Source organism: Olea europaea, unplaced genomic scaffold (genome assembly GCF_002742605.1).
Source record: "Olea europaea var. sylvestris unplaced genomic scaffold, O_europaea_v1 scaffold1507, whole genome shotgun sequence".
Lineage (NCBI taxonomy): Eukaryota > Viridiplantae > Streptophyta > Magnoliopsida > Lamiales > Oleaceae > Olea > Olea europaea.
In genome coordinates this window covers 69,877-86,966 of record NW_019232646.1, presented here as the reverse complement: position 1 = coordinate 86,966, position 17,090 = coordinate 69,877, and the positions used below count along the sequence as shown (strand labels likewise).

Below are 17,090 nucleotides of genomic sequence, written 5' to 3'. Positions count from 1 at the left end.
TGTCATATCACATGACATTTCCCATCACATGTATTGCCCTGACATATTTCTAGATGTCAATCTGGGATGGCGAGTGTGAATTGATGATAAATTAAAAGGGTGTTTTAATTTATCAATTTTGATTAGATCAAAATAATATTTCACGTCGTTAGACATCGTGATCGTGAACCTGATGGGTCGCACACAAAAGAAAATTGGAAGATTGCAATTTGTCAATTAATTAATTTAACAATCGTTATATAAATTAATTAATTGATTTGGTTATTTATAGGCCCGAATTAATTAATTAGATTAATTAATTCACGGACCGGATTTAATTAAATGGATTAATTAAATATTGGACCGGACCAGGCCAGGCCCATTTTGGCTTATATAAATACATGGTTAGGGTTTTCAATCTATATGGTTTTTCATAACTATTCTTGCTAGCACAAGAGGAGAAAATTCTGGTAGTTGCAATCTTGTTCTCTGTGTGGATCATCATTGGAGGCTGCACAATTGGACAGCTGTGGGCGGCGATTCAAAATTGCTGGAACGAAAAGAATGGTAAAGAAGTTTGTAGATCTGGAAAAGGTACAATCTTATCACAATTTCTATTTAAACACAGAGACGATTTTTGGTGGGAATCAAAAATTATTTTAATTTCCACTGCGCATGCTAAGTAGATTTCCAACACTTTTGTCGTTGCTTCAACTTCAAAAGATTCCTCCAGCTATAAAAATATGCTAGCAAGTAACATCAATTGCCAAATCATATTTACATTCAACAAATTGCGTATGCGCGTGTTGGAAAAGCAAGAAAAGAGCTCATATAAATGACAAACCATTCTTACTGCATTGATTCTCTATTTTTTTTTTATTATATTAAGAATAAAATTAACATTTAATTACCATTCCATAAGTCTCCCGAAACTTCTTCTCCATAGATCCTTCATTATTCCCAACAGAATACGTCAAGATACTCAATGAAGAATCCAATCCCCCAAAACAATTCAAAACAAATGACTTTTAAGCAAAATCGCCAAAAGAAAACATTAAAGAAAAAAATTAAATATATTCAAACTTAACTTTAAAACAAAAAAACCTTGAATTTTTTCAAAAAAACACAAAAAAATCTAAGAAATATGTAAGCTCGAAAGAAAAAATAATATTAAAGAATTAATTAAAAAAAGAATTACCAATGAAAAAATGAGATGAATTGTTATGATATTTATTTAGCCAATAGTACAGCTAACACAAAAATCTCCAAGACAAAAAATATTTTTTGAAATTATTATTAATAAAAAATAATGTTAACACGATATTAGGTACATTGAAAATCAATGAAAGCTTTGAAAGAGCTAATATTATCTTACAAAATAATATAAAATTGTGTCTAGACTTCACACTTTATTCCAATAGATCCAGGGGAATTGCTTAGCTGTAAAAATACTTGTTGCAATATACTACTTTGAGACGATGCAAGAAAATAATATTGAATATTTTATAAAATTTTTTTTGTATATGATCAGAGCAAACAAAAAGAAAAACTTACAGCGCTTTCCTCTAACATGTATTATACATTCATAAAAGCAATTGAATCAAACGACGCTACTAACTCGAAATTCGTTGACCCAAAAAGTTATGCTTTGACATGGTAGTCTTGGATCACAATGTTTTACATAATTTAACAACTAACACTGATATCCTCTATAGAATGGGACGAATTTAAAAGGTGGGGATATAATTCATTTGAAAAGGTTAAAAGGAAAGAATTACCATTGCCGACGAATGTAGACTGTGAACCAACCATTCAACTGATGGGATATCAATTATTGAAGAAAAACATAAAGAAGATGACAAACTAATTACAAAGGAACCAAGCAAAGAAGTGGCAATTAATGATGATGAAATTAGCACACATTGTTTTGTTGTCATCGATTGTCCAATAATTGAATTTGTGATTAAGCTCGAGGAGGAAGAACTATACATTCTTGATTTTGAATAAGATGGAATAGGCAACTCATGTCGCATTAAAGAAGGCAAGGTTAAGATTTGAAGAATTAACGAAAAGTGAATCAAAGTCAAAAGAAGCAAGTCATCGTAAGCTTTCTTTGAAATTCCATGATGCAGAACATCAAAGTCAATCTAATAACTATAAATAAGTGCTTATTGGGAGGCAATCCAATTTTCTTCTCTTTTATTTATTTTGCTTTTTAGATATATGATTAGTAATTTTTATTGGTTTTAGTAGAATTGGATATTTTCATCTTCATATTTTCCTTTAAGGTGTGTCGGAGCTTATTATAAAGTGACCCACATTATCATTAATTTTCTAATTATTTTGAAGGACCATGACACCTGGATATATTGGATAAGAGAAGATACATAACAAGTGATCTAGTACTTTCATGCCAATTCATCCACCAAGTGTAAATCTCTCAATGCTTGTTATAAGTTTAAGGGTAGAAAAACATTGAGTTTTTATTGGTTTGTGTGTTTGTTCGAGTGCAAAAAAAAAATCGAAAAAAAAAATTATTCAGCTTTTTTCTTTTTTGTGGGTTAAAACAATTTGCCTACTATGATGAATATATTTAAAACCATGTATTAGACTATAAATTGTGAAATAATCGTATGTTAGGGTTGATTTATGCTTATTCATGTAAAATTTGATATTTTTGAGCAAAAAATTTATGTTTAGCATCATGAAAGAATAATTTGATTCAAAATTTGAATAGGTTAAAAAAAAATAATAATAAAAAAATCTAGCGAACCTTATATGCTAAATCCAAACAACCACTAAATTATATATTTTAAAACCAAATTTAGAATATCTTGGGAGTGATTGAATTATTGTATGAAGACATTGAGATAATTATAGATTCCATGTGTCCTTAATTTTGTGTAGACTGTCTAAGGCCAATAAAATGAAAATTAGTTGAAAATCTTAAGTTAATGATCGATTTTTTGAGAATGAGTATTTATAAGAGTCATATATAAAAGAATAGAAAAACATGTCTCATTGTGAAACATCTATTCGTAGCCTTTATTACTCGAGTAATTAGGTCTGCAAGGGTATTTAAAATTTGGTGGCCTAAAGTCATCGGATTTATAAGTCATTGGTCAAAAGCTCGGTATAGGAGTCATTTAGAAAGCTTAACGAAGAGAAATACACACATAAGATGTGAAAAAAAGAGAAAAAATATCTACATAAAAAAAAGGAAAAAATATTGGTACATGTCTTGATTAAGCCCCAAACATTTATTTGAAAGAATTAAATTTTTAATAAGGGATTATTAGCCTAATTGATTATTGGGGGTTGAAGCAATAAAAAATAAGGTGAATTATTACTTGTTGATATGTTCAACTGCAATTAGTAAGATCTAACCAAACTAGAGAGTGTGAGGACTATTATATAAATTCAACTTTAGATCACACATTGGGAAGATATTTAAATATATTAGTCTGGAGGTGTGAATCTCACAAGAGGAGAAAGGATAAATTTGACTATTTAGGGTCAAGATTTAAATTACTTTATGAATTTATGATGCTTGACGTGGATTTTCACACACACACTTCGATTTTGCATTGGGTAAGTAGATTTTACTTTATGAATTTGAATTACTTATCCAGGCCAGTATATTGGACTATCTATCAGTGATTTGAATGAGTTATCGCTTAACTAAATACTGATTATGTTTGTTAGGTTGAACTCAATGCAAATTGGTGGAATTGGAAGAAAGGAACCAAAAAGGGGTAAAAATGAAAGAAATTCAAATTATGGAGATCAAAGTGTAAACATTCAGTAGTTGATTCGGACCATAAAAATGATGATTGAAGATAATATAGGATCAATTGGATGTAATTGGAGGTCAAAGGAGTGAAATAAAGTTAAAGTATTTGCACAAATCAACTTCGAGCTGAAGAAGATATGAACTGAATTTTTAGTCTCAATTTGAGACCCACTTTTCGGATAACAAACATTTGAATTGGAAAATCTGTATTTATAAAATAATTGTATCCTTTAAGTTAACTTTCCAATGCACTTTGAATCACCTTAATCGGATATCAAAAGAGAAAGTTATGACCAAAATATCAAAAGTTGTCCGGGCGAATCAGCAGTTTCCTTTTGCGTTTCAAACTCTTTTGAGACTTAAATTGGACTCGATTTTGACCTATTTTCTGATATTATAAATTGAGAACAAGGGTTACACATTTAAAAAGCCCTATCTTGTCTCTTCATAAACAATAGTATCATCAAATTCATCAAGAACAATGGGTCAATTCATTACTTTTGGTAGATGAGATCAAGACCAAGACCAAGAAAGGAATTGAAGCTTAATTACATCAAGATTTTAAAGATTTCAACCTTAAACTTGAAGATCAACATCTTTTGTATTCTTTCATGATCCGAGTGATATTTTTCTATTATTTTTCTTGTAATTTATATATTAATATGCTATGCTAGATCTACTTTTGTATTGAAAGAACATAAACACTATTTATTATTTATTTCTAATTCAAGACTAGTAGATTAGTATTTTCTTTATTAATTTTGCATACCTTTTGCATTATTTAATTACTTGGCCACCAATTAGACAATTAGTTATTTGTTATAGCGTTGATAGACTTACAATAAGTTTAGAAGGTGACAAAATTAACATATGTGCAATATATGTTAGGAATAACATTTATCACTTATGTAATCATATATATAATCTAAAATTTGATGCATTCTAACCATTCGAATTCGGTTTAGGAATAGATTCTGGTTGTGTTTAGGATAAAATTAATTTGTCTCGAAAAAGAAAGTTAAATACATTAGTTTTATCGATTATCATGAACGCATGAATGAAATTAAATTACAAATCAAGAATAGAAATAGATATTGATAGGTGGATTCTAAATCCAATACAATCATCCATAATTTGATTAAAAACCAAACTTTTATTACTTTCTTAGATTAATTTAGCAAAAATAAAATCAAAATCTATCTTTTGTTTTACATAATTTGAATTCCTTACATAACTAGTAAACTTGAATTACAATTTATTCCGTGTAGGATGATACTCTTAACTCATCGATCCTATTACGTGTCAACGATCATGTACGCTTAAGGGTTTCGCTCGAAGAATGGATTGATAGTTAATTGCCCATCTATCTTTGTATGAAGGAAAGACCTCCCTAAATACATAGTGAAACAACAACCTAAGTCTAGACTCCACAGATACCACATGTCTCAGGATCGACTATCAACATTCTGTAAAGGCTCTGGAAGGATAAATTCTTTGTCTTTGGAATATCGCAAGTCAACTTTCATGTCGAGCTCTTGAGGCAAACTTAGTAGTACTATAGAGGTAAATGAGACATTGTACATGCCCAATCATCCTTGTTGTCACAATTGGCCTTGCACACTTCGCCTACAATTGAAGTCTAACCATCGTCTCCCTCATCTAAAGGTCAGTTAATTAGTTCATGTACTAGACCTATACTTGGCATCCTAACTGGCCCCTCTTTGAAAATGTTTATCTATAAGACATTTCACTTCATCTGGGAGATATGGAGACATAAATTGGCCTACTATTAAATAAGTACTACTTCACTGGACCCATTAGAGGCAATGTCATAAGCAACCCTATTAATTTGGCAAATCGCTCTGGTAAAACATCTTTGCTTATTAAATAAATAAATGATAACAAGTGAGCCGATAGTTGAGAAGGGTATTCAAAATCGAAAAACCTAAACCTTTATAAAATAGTGCTTTAAAAATCTTGAAAATTACGATTAAACACCTCTGGAGAAGAAAAGCAATTTGAAAACATGAATGGTACTAACTGTTAAAAGTGAAATCAAAGGCCAAGATCTCTCAATTGCTACACACACTGTCACATCAACTAGCATATCACACAAGGATAGATGGTTAAGACTTGGACTACTCATCTTAAAAGGTCAACCTTGTTAAGAGGAGTAGCTCAAACTCTTATAAATTGATCTTTGTTTTCATATTTATTCGATATGAAATTATATCTCTTAATATGCCCCCCGTAAGATGGTGGGGCTCATTTTTCAAGTCTTAATCGGATCCAATTGCTCGTTAAAATTTAATGGGCTCTGATACTGTGCTAAGAGAAGTAGCTCAAACCCTTATAAATTTGTCTATATTTTCATCTTTATTTGATGTGAGATTATATTCCTTAACATAGATGAGACAGTTGAAATAATAACCACAGGAATGATGACAATGTTTCTTTATACTTTAAGCAACTTGAAACCATAGAGCCCGCTCTCTTGTTGGAGTAGACACACACGACTAGATATAATTCTCGTAAATATGGTAACTCAGTTCTAGCCTTCTAGGGCAGCGGGTTGATCAAAGTGTTGATCATCCAAGGAAACTAATGGACAAGAATGCTGCTCCATTTATCCAAGTTGTTAACAGGAAAAAGGGGACGAACCCTTGGGAAGAATGGTGGACAAATTACTCGAACTCTGGTTCTAGACAATGAAAACAATCAGTTGATTGAGGCGGGGCAGATTGTTCTTGAAATTCACATGTACCTACGTCTAAGGCATCTAGTAATGAAAAGTTGAAAGGGAAGCTTGAGGAGCAAAGAAAAGTAAATGCCACTAAAGATAAGAAGAGAATTACCCTTGCTTCATCATCATGAAGATTGTTTTTTTGGAACATTAGGGGGTTGAACCGTCCCCTCGATCAAAATGGGGTTCAACATTTGATAAAAATGCATCATATTGATGTAGTGGGAATTTTGGAGACAAAACTTGGGCATATTAAGCTACAAAGTGTGTTGAGGAATAAGTTTGTAAGACATTTGCAAGTGAATAACTTCATCATGCATTGTGCTGGTAGGGTTTTGATCTTGTGGAACCCTTTGAAGGTGAACATGACAGTGATGGAGTTAACAGTACAAGCCATAATTGCATTATTAAATGCAAGGCAACTTCCATATCTTTTTAAGTTAGTTTTGTATATGCCTTCCATACTATTGTTGCTTGTAGGTCTCTTTGGAATATTAACATAGAGCTTGGGACTAATTGCTCATTATCATGGTTGATTATGGGTGATTTTTAAGTTTGATAAGAAATGTAATGGAGTGGATGTTATACCATATGCAATTAGGACTTTGAAAATTGTTGTCTTCATGTTGGCTTTACGGATATGAAGTATATTAGATTTTTTTACACGTGGACCAACTCTACGGTTTGGAGCAAAATTGATAGAGATATGATTAATGATGTTTTGGTACAATCAAGGATTCATAACATTGCTGAATTTTTACCTTCAAGATGTTTCTCATATTATATTACTTTTGTAACAGGATGATAGTAAAGAAAAACCTTTTAGGTTTTTTAACACGTGGACGGAACATAAAATTATGCTTTACCTTGTTCAAGATTATTAGAACAAAGAGACAATGGGAACAAAGCAATTTACTCTTTGTAAAAAGCTATAAAGTCTTAAAAGGGTACTTAGGAAGCTCAATGATAAGCACTTCTCACATATCTCCTCTCAGGCCGAAACTACATGTAAAATTTTGAAAGAGGCGCAAGTGGAATTGCAAGGTAACCCAACTAATGTTTATTCTCAATGTGAGGTGGCTAGATTGAGGAAAGATGCCACGATTCTTGGTGAAGTGGAGAGAAGTCTTTACTACCAAAAGGCTAAGTGTACTTATCTAAAAAATAGTGATAAGTGTACCAGGTTTTTCCATTAGGTGGTAAAGAGAAATAACTAGAGGAACTATATTGCAACCATTTTGAAAAGGGATGGGATCTATATTTCTTCTCATAAGGAAGTGGTGGATGAATCCATGTACTTTTATAGTGACTTGATGGAAAAGGTTGCCTTGTTCATCTTATTAAGGCTGAGGTCGTCAAGAATGGACTCGTGTAATGGATGAGCATGCTTTGTCACTTATACATCAAATTTCGAATCAAGAGATTAAAGAGGCTTTGTTTAGTATTGGAGATGATAAGTCGTCGAGCCCGGATGGATATATATTTTGTTTTTTTTAAAATGGCTTGGAACATTGTTGGAGGTGAGTTTAAGAAGGCTATCAAAGAGTTTTTCAACTCGTCACCTCTTCTTAAACAAACTAATCATACAGTGATAGCCTTGGTTCCTTAGACAATCACTTATCTTCCATTGGAGAGTATAGGCCGATTGCATGTTGTAATGTATTTTACTTAGTTGCTTAATTTCCTTTCATTAGCCTTTAGAGTACAATCAACAAATCCTATAAGTCTTTTTGCATTGTGCATTTGTGGATACTTCCATCTTTGTCAAGAAGATTTTATATTAATCATTCAAATAACACTATGGTTTCAGAGTGACAAGACTCATCATTCGATCAATACGATTCACAAAAACTATTTTAAATTTGAACAACACCACAAATTTACATGCAGCTAGTGCCATTTTTTTTATATTCTATAGCTATGAAGTGATGCATAAAGGGCATTCTGGAAGGTTGGAGTTGGATCAAATTCAAGTGATGCTTGTACCTTCTTCAAGAGACAGACGTGTAGCCTTATTGAATGCGATTTGTAGATGCAATGTTATGTTATGTTATACACACACATAAAGCAAACTCAAATAAAAGACGATATTCTTGATGTTGTGTTGTGGTTACGCAAATCCGTACTTTCAGAATCGAATTGTACTTTCAAAATTTGATACACTTTAGTTAGTCTTCAATATTCGCGAAGGGACAGTGGAGTCGTCTTTGAAGATTTAGATATGGTATATATAATTGGCGCAACATCCTTCAAGTCGAATTGTACTTTCAGAATTTGATATGACTTTAGTAAGTTAGTCTTCAGTATTCGCGGAGGAACGGTGGAGTTGTCTTTGAAGATTTAGATATGGTATATATTAATTGGTAAAATGTCAGCTTGCACGTTTTAAATTATTGCCCTATCAACCCAAAAACTCTTAATTTTCCAAGAAAAAATATCTTTTGTTCACTGTAATTTTGGGTAAGAACTGTAATGTTGGTAATAAATAGATAGCTAATAACCTTTACAAATGTGCAAAAACAACAGAAATTTACTTGTATATTAATTTGAAAATTTTACATTATTTTCAACATCAAACACACCACTTTATGTCCAAACATGAGACAATAAACATTGAATTAGCATTATCACACCACATACATATATCATAAATTTATTAGCAAGATCAAAACATCAACCAGAGATCTCAATGGATTTCACCTCAGGCTTCTTCACTTCCTCCTTAGGCACAGTCACAGTAAGCACACCGCTCTCCATGTTAGCCTTTACCTGATCTGTTTTGGCATTTTCCGGCAACCTAAACCAGCGAAGGAACTTTTTACAGCTTCTCTCCACGCGATGCCACTTGTCATTCTTCTCTTGCTTCTTGCTCCTCTCTCCACTTATTTGAAGCACTACTCCTTCTTCAACCTTCAGCTTAACCTCTTTCTTCTTGAGTCTGGAAAGATCCGTCGTGAAAACATGGGCTTCTGGAGTCTCTTTCCAGTCTATGCGAGCATTGACAAATACAGATGTTTCGCGAGCAGAATTTGGGACATTGGATACCGAGCTTGAGAAAGGAAAGCCCTCAAAGGGATCCCAAATATCGAGAGAAAATGAATCGAAAACGTTGCTTCATCGGTTACCAAAGAAGCTTGGAATCAGAGACATTTATCTAATGGATTACTTCAATTGAAATATAAGGATATGAATTTTCTTATGATGGCTGAATCGAGGCTTTTAAATTCTCCATGATTGAAGTAGCTCAGAGAGTCTATATATATATATATATATATTAAAATGATATAGAGAAATATTGATGATGAAGGAACACAGTAAATTTTCATATATTCCTTTTCATATTTCTTACAATGAGTGTGTATACATTTATATGTAAAATTGCAAGCTATACATGGTAAATGAAGAATGTAATGGAATTGATCTATGTATGGAGAACAATTCCTTGATTTATGTGATTTATGCAAGATTGGAATAGCTTGATTTCTATGATTTGCTGTATTATGCATATCCTGTAATACCCCCTCTCAAGTTGGAGTATGGAGGTCCGTATTGCCCAACTTGGATCGGAAAAAAATAAAAAATTCACGTCCCAAAGGTTTAGTAAGAATATCAGTTTGCTGTTGAGAAGTTGAGACATAGGAAGGATGAAGAAGACCAGATTTAATTTTCTCATGAACCAAGTGACAATCCAATTCAATGTGTTTGGTTCGTTCGTGGAAAATCGGATTGCGAGCTATGTGAATGGCAGCCTGATTGTCACAGTGAAGTGGAATAGGCTGCGGATGTGGCACAATGAGTTCTTACAGAAGGAGGAGAATCTAGACAAATTCACAAGTAGTAGTGGCCAACGCACGATATTCAGCTTCAGCGGAGGAGCGGGAGACAGTAGTTTGTTTCTTTGCGTGCCAAGAGATGGGATTGTCACCCAATTTTATGATGAAACCAGTGGTAGAGCGACGTGTAAGTGGACAACTGGCCCAATTAAAATCACAAAACGCAGAAACCTGAAAATTGCAAAAGAGTCCATAAGCAGGAGTAGTCTTCAAATAACGGAGCAAGCGGTGAGCAACATGGAGGTGAGGCTTGCGAGGAGCATGCATGAATTAGCTTAGAATGTTGTCAGTAAAGGTAATATCTGGTCGAGAAATAGTCAAGAAGATCAAATGACCAATTAGTCATCTATATAGGCCGGGGTCATCCAGAAGATTACCATCCGAGTCATTGAGTTTGCAACGCTGTTCTATGGAAAAATAAGTAGGACGAGATCCGAGCTAACCAGAATCAGAAAGAATGTCCAATGTATATTTCCTCTGATTAATAAAGATGCCAGCAGGGGATCGAGCAACTTCAATCCCTAGGAAATACTTGAGATCACCAAGGTCCTTAATTTTGAAGGTCTGTGCAAGGTGCCGCTTGATTTCTATGATGGCAGACAGGTCATGTCCAGCAACTAGAATATCATCAACATAGATAAGGATGAAAGTAAATGTTGTGCCCTGGGTCTTGGTGAAGAGGCTGTGGTCTACCATAGATTGACAATAACTTGAAAAGATGAGGGTATGAGATAACTTTGAGTACCATTGGCGAGATGCTTGTTTGAGGCCATATAGAGATTTGTGGAGACGACAGACACGCGTCTCCCCCTGACGAAAATATCCTAGTTGGGGTTTCATGTATACTTCCTCATCAAGATCACCATGGCGAAAGACATTATGAACATCCAACTATTGAATAATCCAATTTTTGGTTGTAGCTATTGTAATAAGGCAATGGACAATAACAAGTTTAGCCACAGGAGCAAAAGTATCATTATAATCAAGACCTTCTAACTGAGTGAAATCCTTGACAACTAAACGAGCTTTATAGCGTTAAATGGAACCATCTGCATGCAACTTTGTTTTATATACCCATTTGCAACCAATGACCTTCTTACTAGAAAGGAGATTTTTAAGAGTCCATGTATGATTAGCTTCCAAGGCTTGAATTTCAGAAGCCATGGCCGTTGCCAATGAGGCTTAAAGACAACTTGAGAGTAATGACTAGGATCCTGAACATTTTTGGAGATAGAAGAAAGAAAAGCAAAGTGTTTTGGCCTAAATAGATGATAAGAGAGGAAATTAGGTAGAGAGTGAATCGTACCTGAGAAAGGTTGGGAATGGGATGACGAACGTGGGCCCTTCAAAGGCAGGTCTGAGCAAATATAATCCTGAAGATACGAAGGACGAGTGATAGTGCGTCGAGGTCCAGATTGTTGGGACTGGGGCGAGGATGGGGATGTGAAGGTGTCTGGGGTGGTGTTGGAATTATCTTCATTTGGTTGTGAAGGCTGTGTGGTTCAATAGCTGGTGGGGACGATAACTGGGGATATAAGGCAAAGGCGTCATGTGAATCATGGGGTGAGGGTGAGGTGGTGTATGGCATATCTAACAATTGTGAATTATTCATCGTGGTGGGTGGTGATGTGGGGTCATAGTATTGCATGATATTAGCAAAGGAGAAAATAAATTCCACAAAGCGTATGTCACGAGATAGAAATATCCTTTTGGTTTCTAAGTCATAGACACGATAGGTATGTGGGGTTTGAGAATAGCCTAAGAATATGCATGATGTGCCATGACGGAAAAACTTATCCCGACGAACGTTCAAAGTGTGTGCATAACAAAGACATCCAAAGACACGAAGGTGATCATATGTAGGTGGTTTGTTGAAAAGTAGGTCATATGGAGTTTTGTTGTTGAGAGAGGGGGTTGGTATGCGATTGATTAAATAGGTAGCAGTGAGTATACATTCACCCCCAAAGGAGATAGGTAAATGTGCATGAAAACGAAGACATCGAGCTATATTTAATAGGTGACGATATTTTCGTTCAGCCACACCATTTTGTTGGGGTGTCTCAACACAAGTACGTTCATGAATGATGCCATGATCAAGGAAGAACCGTTGCATGCGATGAGAAAGAAATTCTTGACCATTATCGATTCGAATATGTTTGATAGGGCAGTTAAATTGTGTGTGGACCATTTTAATTAAGTTGGTGAGACAAGTGAATGCATCAGATTTAAAATGCATGAGATATATCCAAGTAACACGTGAGAAATCATCAACAATTGTAAGAAAGTAGTGTGCACCAGTTATGGATGGCGTGGGATATCTGCTCCAAATGCTGTAATAAAAGCAGTTAAATATAAATGTACTTTTATTCTCAACCAATTTGAAAGGGAGGCGTGTGTGTTTGCCTCGAATACAAATATCACAATGTTTAATGTTATCTGAACTACATAAAAATTCTGGAATGCAAGAATGTGAAGGATGACCTAAACGAAGATGCCATAGGTCGGGAGCAGTAGTAGGATTGGTCGTGATTTGGAGTGCAGCTGGAGTAAAATGCTTAAGATGAATGAGGCCTCCACGTTCTTCACCCATCCCAATTAGCTTCCTCGTGTGTTGGTCCTAAATTAAACAAACAGAGGAAGAAAAATGACAATACAATTAGATGATTTAGTAATTTGACTGATCGAAATTAAATTATAATTGAAATTCAGGACAAAAAGAACATTATAAATTCGTAAATGTGAGGAAATTGGAATATGGCCCATATGTGTAACTTGGGTTGTGGAACCCGTGGGTAGTGTGAGATATTGTGAGTGGGCCGAAACATTTATGGCTTTGGACAGGTTGGAGATGCAAGATATATGGGCCGAAGCCCCAGTATCAATTATCCAAGGAATCTCAACAATTGAAAATGGGATACCAGAGAAAGCAGAGATGACATTGGTGCTTAGGTGCAGGAGTTCCATCAATCGTTGGTATTGCTCGTCAGTCAAGCCAGGGATTGCACTTGATGTGTGGGGAATTGAGGTATTAGATACCATGTTCGCTGTGGGTCGCAGGTTATTACTCGAATCATTTGGCCGATTTCTAAAAGGGGCTGATTGTGGAGGTTGCTTCGGCTTGTTGGTGTTCCAGTGAGCTGGGTAACCAATAATTTCAAAGCAATAAGACTCTAAATGGCCGTCCCTTCCACATTTGGTACATTTCTTACCACTGCGAGGTCGAGGCCCGTTGCCGACTGGTGATTGTACGCGCGTCACAGCCATGTCAGAGTTGTTGGGGTTGGGCAATAAGGGAATCTGCAGGTTGCGTTGAGTTTCTTCTTGATGTATAGTAGCATATGCTTTGGAGATTGTAGGAAGGAGATCCATTGCAAGAATCTAACTTCTGACATTTGAGAAAGAATCATTAAGGGCCATGAAGAATTGAAAAAGTCGTTCAGTATTGGTTGTTTTCTAGGCTTTTTTGCAAGCATCACAAGTGCAGTGGTTGGGATCGGTTAGGGCTGTGATTTCATCTCATATTCCTTTAACTGTGTTGTAGTATGTTGTAACAGACATGATGTTTTGTTTGGGGTTAGCCAAATCACGTTGGAGACGATAAAGACGAGGGTGATTGCTTTGGGAAAAACAATTTTCTAAATTAGCCCAAACCTCAGAAGGTTTGGTACAATATATCAAGCTCTGTCAAAGGTGCTTGTCAATGGAGTTTAAGAGCCAAGAGAGAACCATATCACTGCAATGATCCCAAAGTTTGGCAATTTGAGTGTCGGATGGTTTCTTTAGAGTACCATCGACAAAAACAAGTTTATTTTGGCATTAAGGGCCATACTCATAGAACGTTTCCATGTAGGGTAATTTTCTCCAGTGAGAAGATCGGTGACAGTATAGACCAGGATTATCAGCAGGAGTTAAGAAATACGGGGACGTGAGGTCATTGATCAATTGTGAAGGTGTGGGATTAGCCATGGTGACTGTTACTTTCAACGTTTCCAGAATTCAGAGAAGCTAGAAGAGGCCGCAAGAAGGGGACTGCTCTGATACCATATTAAAATGATATAGAGAAATATTGATGATGAAGGAACACGGTAAATTTTCATATATTCCTTTTCATATTTCTTACAATGAGTGTGTACATATTTATATGTGAAATTGCAAGCTATACATTGTAAATGAAGAATGTAATGGAAATGATCTATGTATGGAGAACAATTGCATGATTTCTGTGATTTGTGCAAGATTTGAGTAGCTTGATTTGCTGTGATTTGTGCATATCCTATAATAATATATGGGAAGAAGATGATGATTCTAGGAGTTTCCCGGCATTGTTTGGAGAAAAAAATCCTCGGGGACTTTGTCATTATCTTCGACAAAAAAGAGTTAAAAATAATAAAGAAAAATATTCTGTAGAAAAGACGAGGTCTTGGTATAAAGTTCTATACTACCAGTTAATAAAAGAATGAACCAGACTTCCAATGTAATACAATCATGTTTGTAGGAAGAGTAATACTATTCAACATTATCTATGTTGAGTATCGATATAAGTTATATTTGCACAACATTAAATGATAGATTCATTTAAATACAATGTAACCCATACTATCAAAAATCGTACCTGGATGACCTCGAACTTAACTTCTAAACTCCAATCTTAGATGAACATGAATGGTCTTCTGATACCTGAAACAAAGGCAACGAGGTGTGCTCTCATCGCCCCTTCAATGCTTAGGTCAGATGGGAAATTTAGTGCGCAAAGCTATGAATTGGATATAATGAACAAACGTACCTGGGTAATGAGCTTTGACCCTGTATTTATAGGTGGTGGTGGTAGAGTTGCGGTAGGATTTAATTACCTACAATCCTTACCCTTATTGTGTAAGGTGTTTGAGTTCTATTCAAAGTGTATTGTTGGAAGTTCAATCAAAGTAAGAGTAAGTCAAAATGGTTAGGATAAGGATTATGAGGAGTTGTAATTAGAATGGGCTAACATTTTCAGGAATTATGCCAAGGGATTTATGGTTTGATACGCACAATAATGCCCGACCTATTTTCAACAGGCCTGACCTCAGTTGTGAGGAATTCGGAGGGGAACAAGGTCTGGGGCGATAGGTCAAGTTCGGGTTTGAAGAGTGTTGAGTCATGAGTAACATTATTCATTTAGCCCTTGTTTGTGCTCTATTCTTTTGATAAGAATGAATTTTTGAATAGTGTATTGACGAAAAATGTGTGGTTAAAAAATAAGGAAAAATTTTAAATTTACGTGTAATATTATTTTATTGAAGAATGTGTGATTGAAATGATGTCGAAACACTGTTAAAGAATGTATTTTTTTTAAGAATGAGAATCAAACAGGAGCTTAATTTAACTTATCACGTGACCAATTACACTTGCACTTTAGCACCACTATTGCTAGATGCATTGTTTCTATAGAAATTGCAATGTTCTAAAAGGTGTTATGTGTCGCGATACGTTGATGCCAAGTTAAGGACAATGCGAGATTAAGCGAGACAAATGTGTAAAAAAAGGTTTTCTTATTTTAATATTATTTTAAATTTTTAATCAATAAAAAAATTATTTAATAATTATAAATTATTTAATAATTATAAGTTTTAACTTAAAGGAATTGTTAAAAAAAAAAACCTAATAATGCGTGCCTAGGCGCGCATTGCACCTTAGCCTCGCCTCACATCTGTTGATTGTGTCCATTGACCACCAAATAAGGTGCCAAGCAAGGCACTCGCTATTTAGAACACTTGTATACAACCATGTTTGTAGAAAAAAAGTAGTCAAATATTAAAGTTTTAACATACTGGTTACACTAAAAATATAATTTTTTTCCCTCCGGCAGAGTAATCACAAACTCTTGTTTAGTTTATGTTGATCGGCACAATATTTCATAACGTTTACCCAATTCAAGCAATACCCCCTAACATTTTATTTTGGAGCAAAATTTTTCTAATATCAGCCAAACTTTATAGGATAAAAATCCTTCCGATATCTTTCTCCATAATGTCTTGTAAAAATGAAGAATTTAGCTTCACGTTCAAATAAACTAAAAGAAAAAAGAAAGAAAGAAAAAATAAATAATTGTGGTCAAAAGTCTCAAATCTTTTCAAAAAATGCAAAAATGAGTCTAACTTAAGAAAATAAAAGAAAAATAAAAATAATAATTGCAGTCAAAATTCAAAATCTTATGAGTGTTCTTGTGATTTAATTCATCTTCATAGGCTAAACATATTTTGTAGAGATATAATATGGTCATACGTGAGAATGTGTTTAATATTACTCGAGAGAGTTTGTTAAGCCCTTATTTGACATCCATAAAATTTTCAAACCATAGTTTTGAAATGTATATTTTTTTTTTTGGAGAATGTGTAATTAAAAAATAGGAAAATGTTTTGGATTACCATAAAGAATTTCTCATTGTGTGAATTTGTGATTAAAAATGAGTATGACAAATAGATTAAACTAAAGTAAAGGAGGTCAAATGGACCTTAAATAAATTAGGAACATCAATCTTCAAGTTCTAATATGTGTTTTCAAATTTTGAAATTGATATTAAAATACGAGAATATAGGCAATTAAAATCATAGTGTTTTCTTTCAATTCAACATAAATGCTTCTCAATTGGTTTAAAGTTTGACACTTAGATTATTTGTAGATTATGTTGCACTTTTAAAACTACAAGAATTCTGACATTGGAATTAAAGTTATGATTAAGTGGAATCTAATTGAATAGCGTAGT

General features: G+C 34.2%; 1 pseudogene; it reads right to left on the bottom strand.

Annotated features, from left to right (window-relative positions):
* Positions 1-9,188: 9,188 nt before the first annotated feature.
* Positions 9,189-9,665, bottom strand: LOC111376457 (annotated as a pseudogene).
* Positions 9,666-17,090: the final 7,425 nt, after the last annotated feature.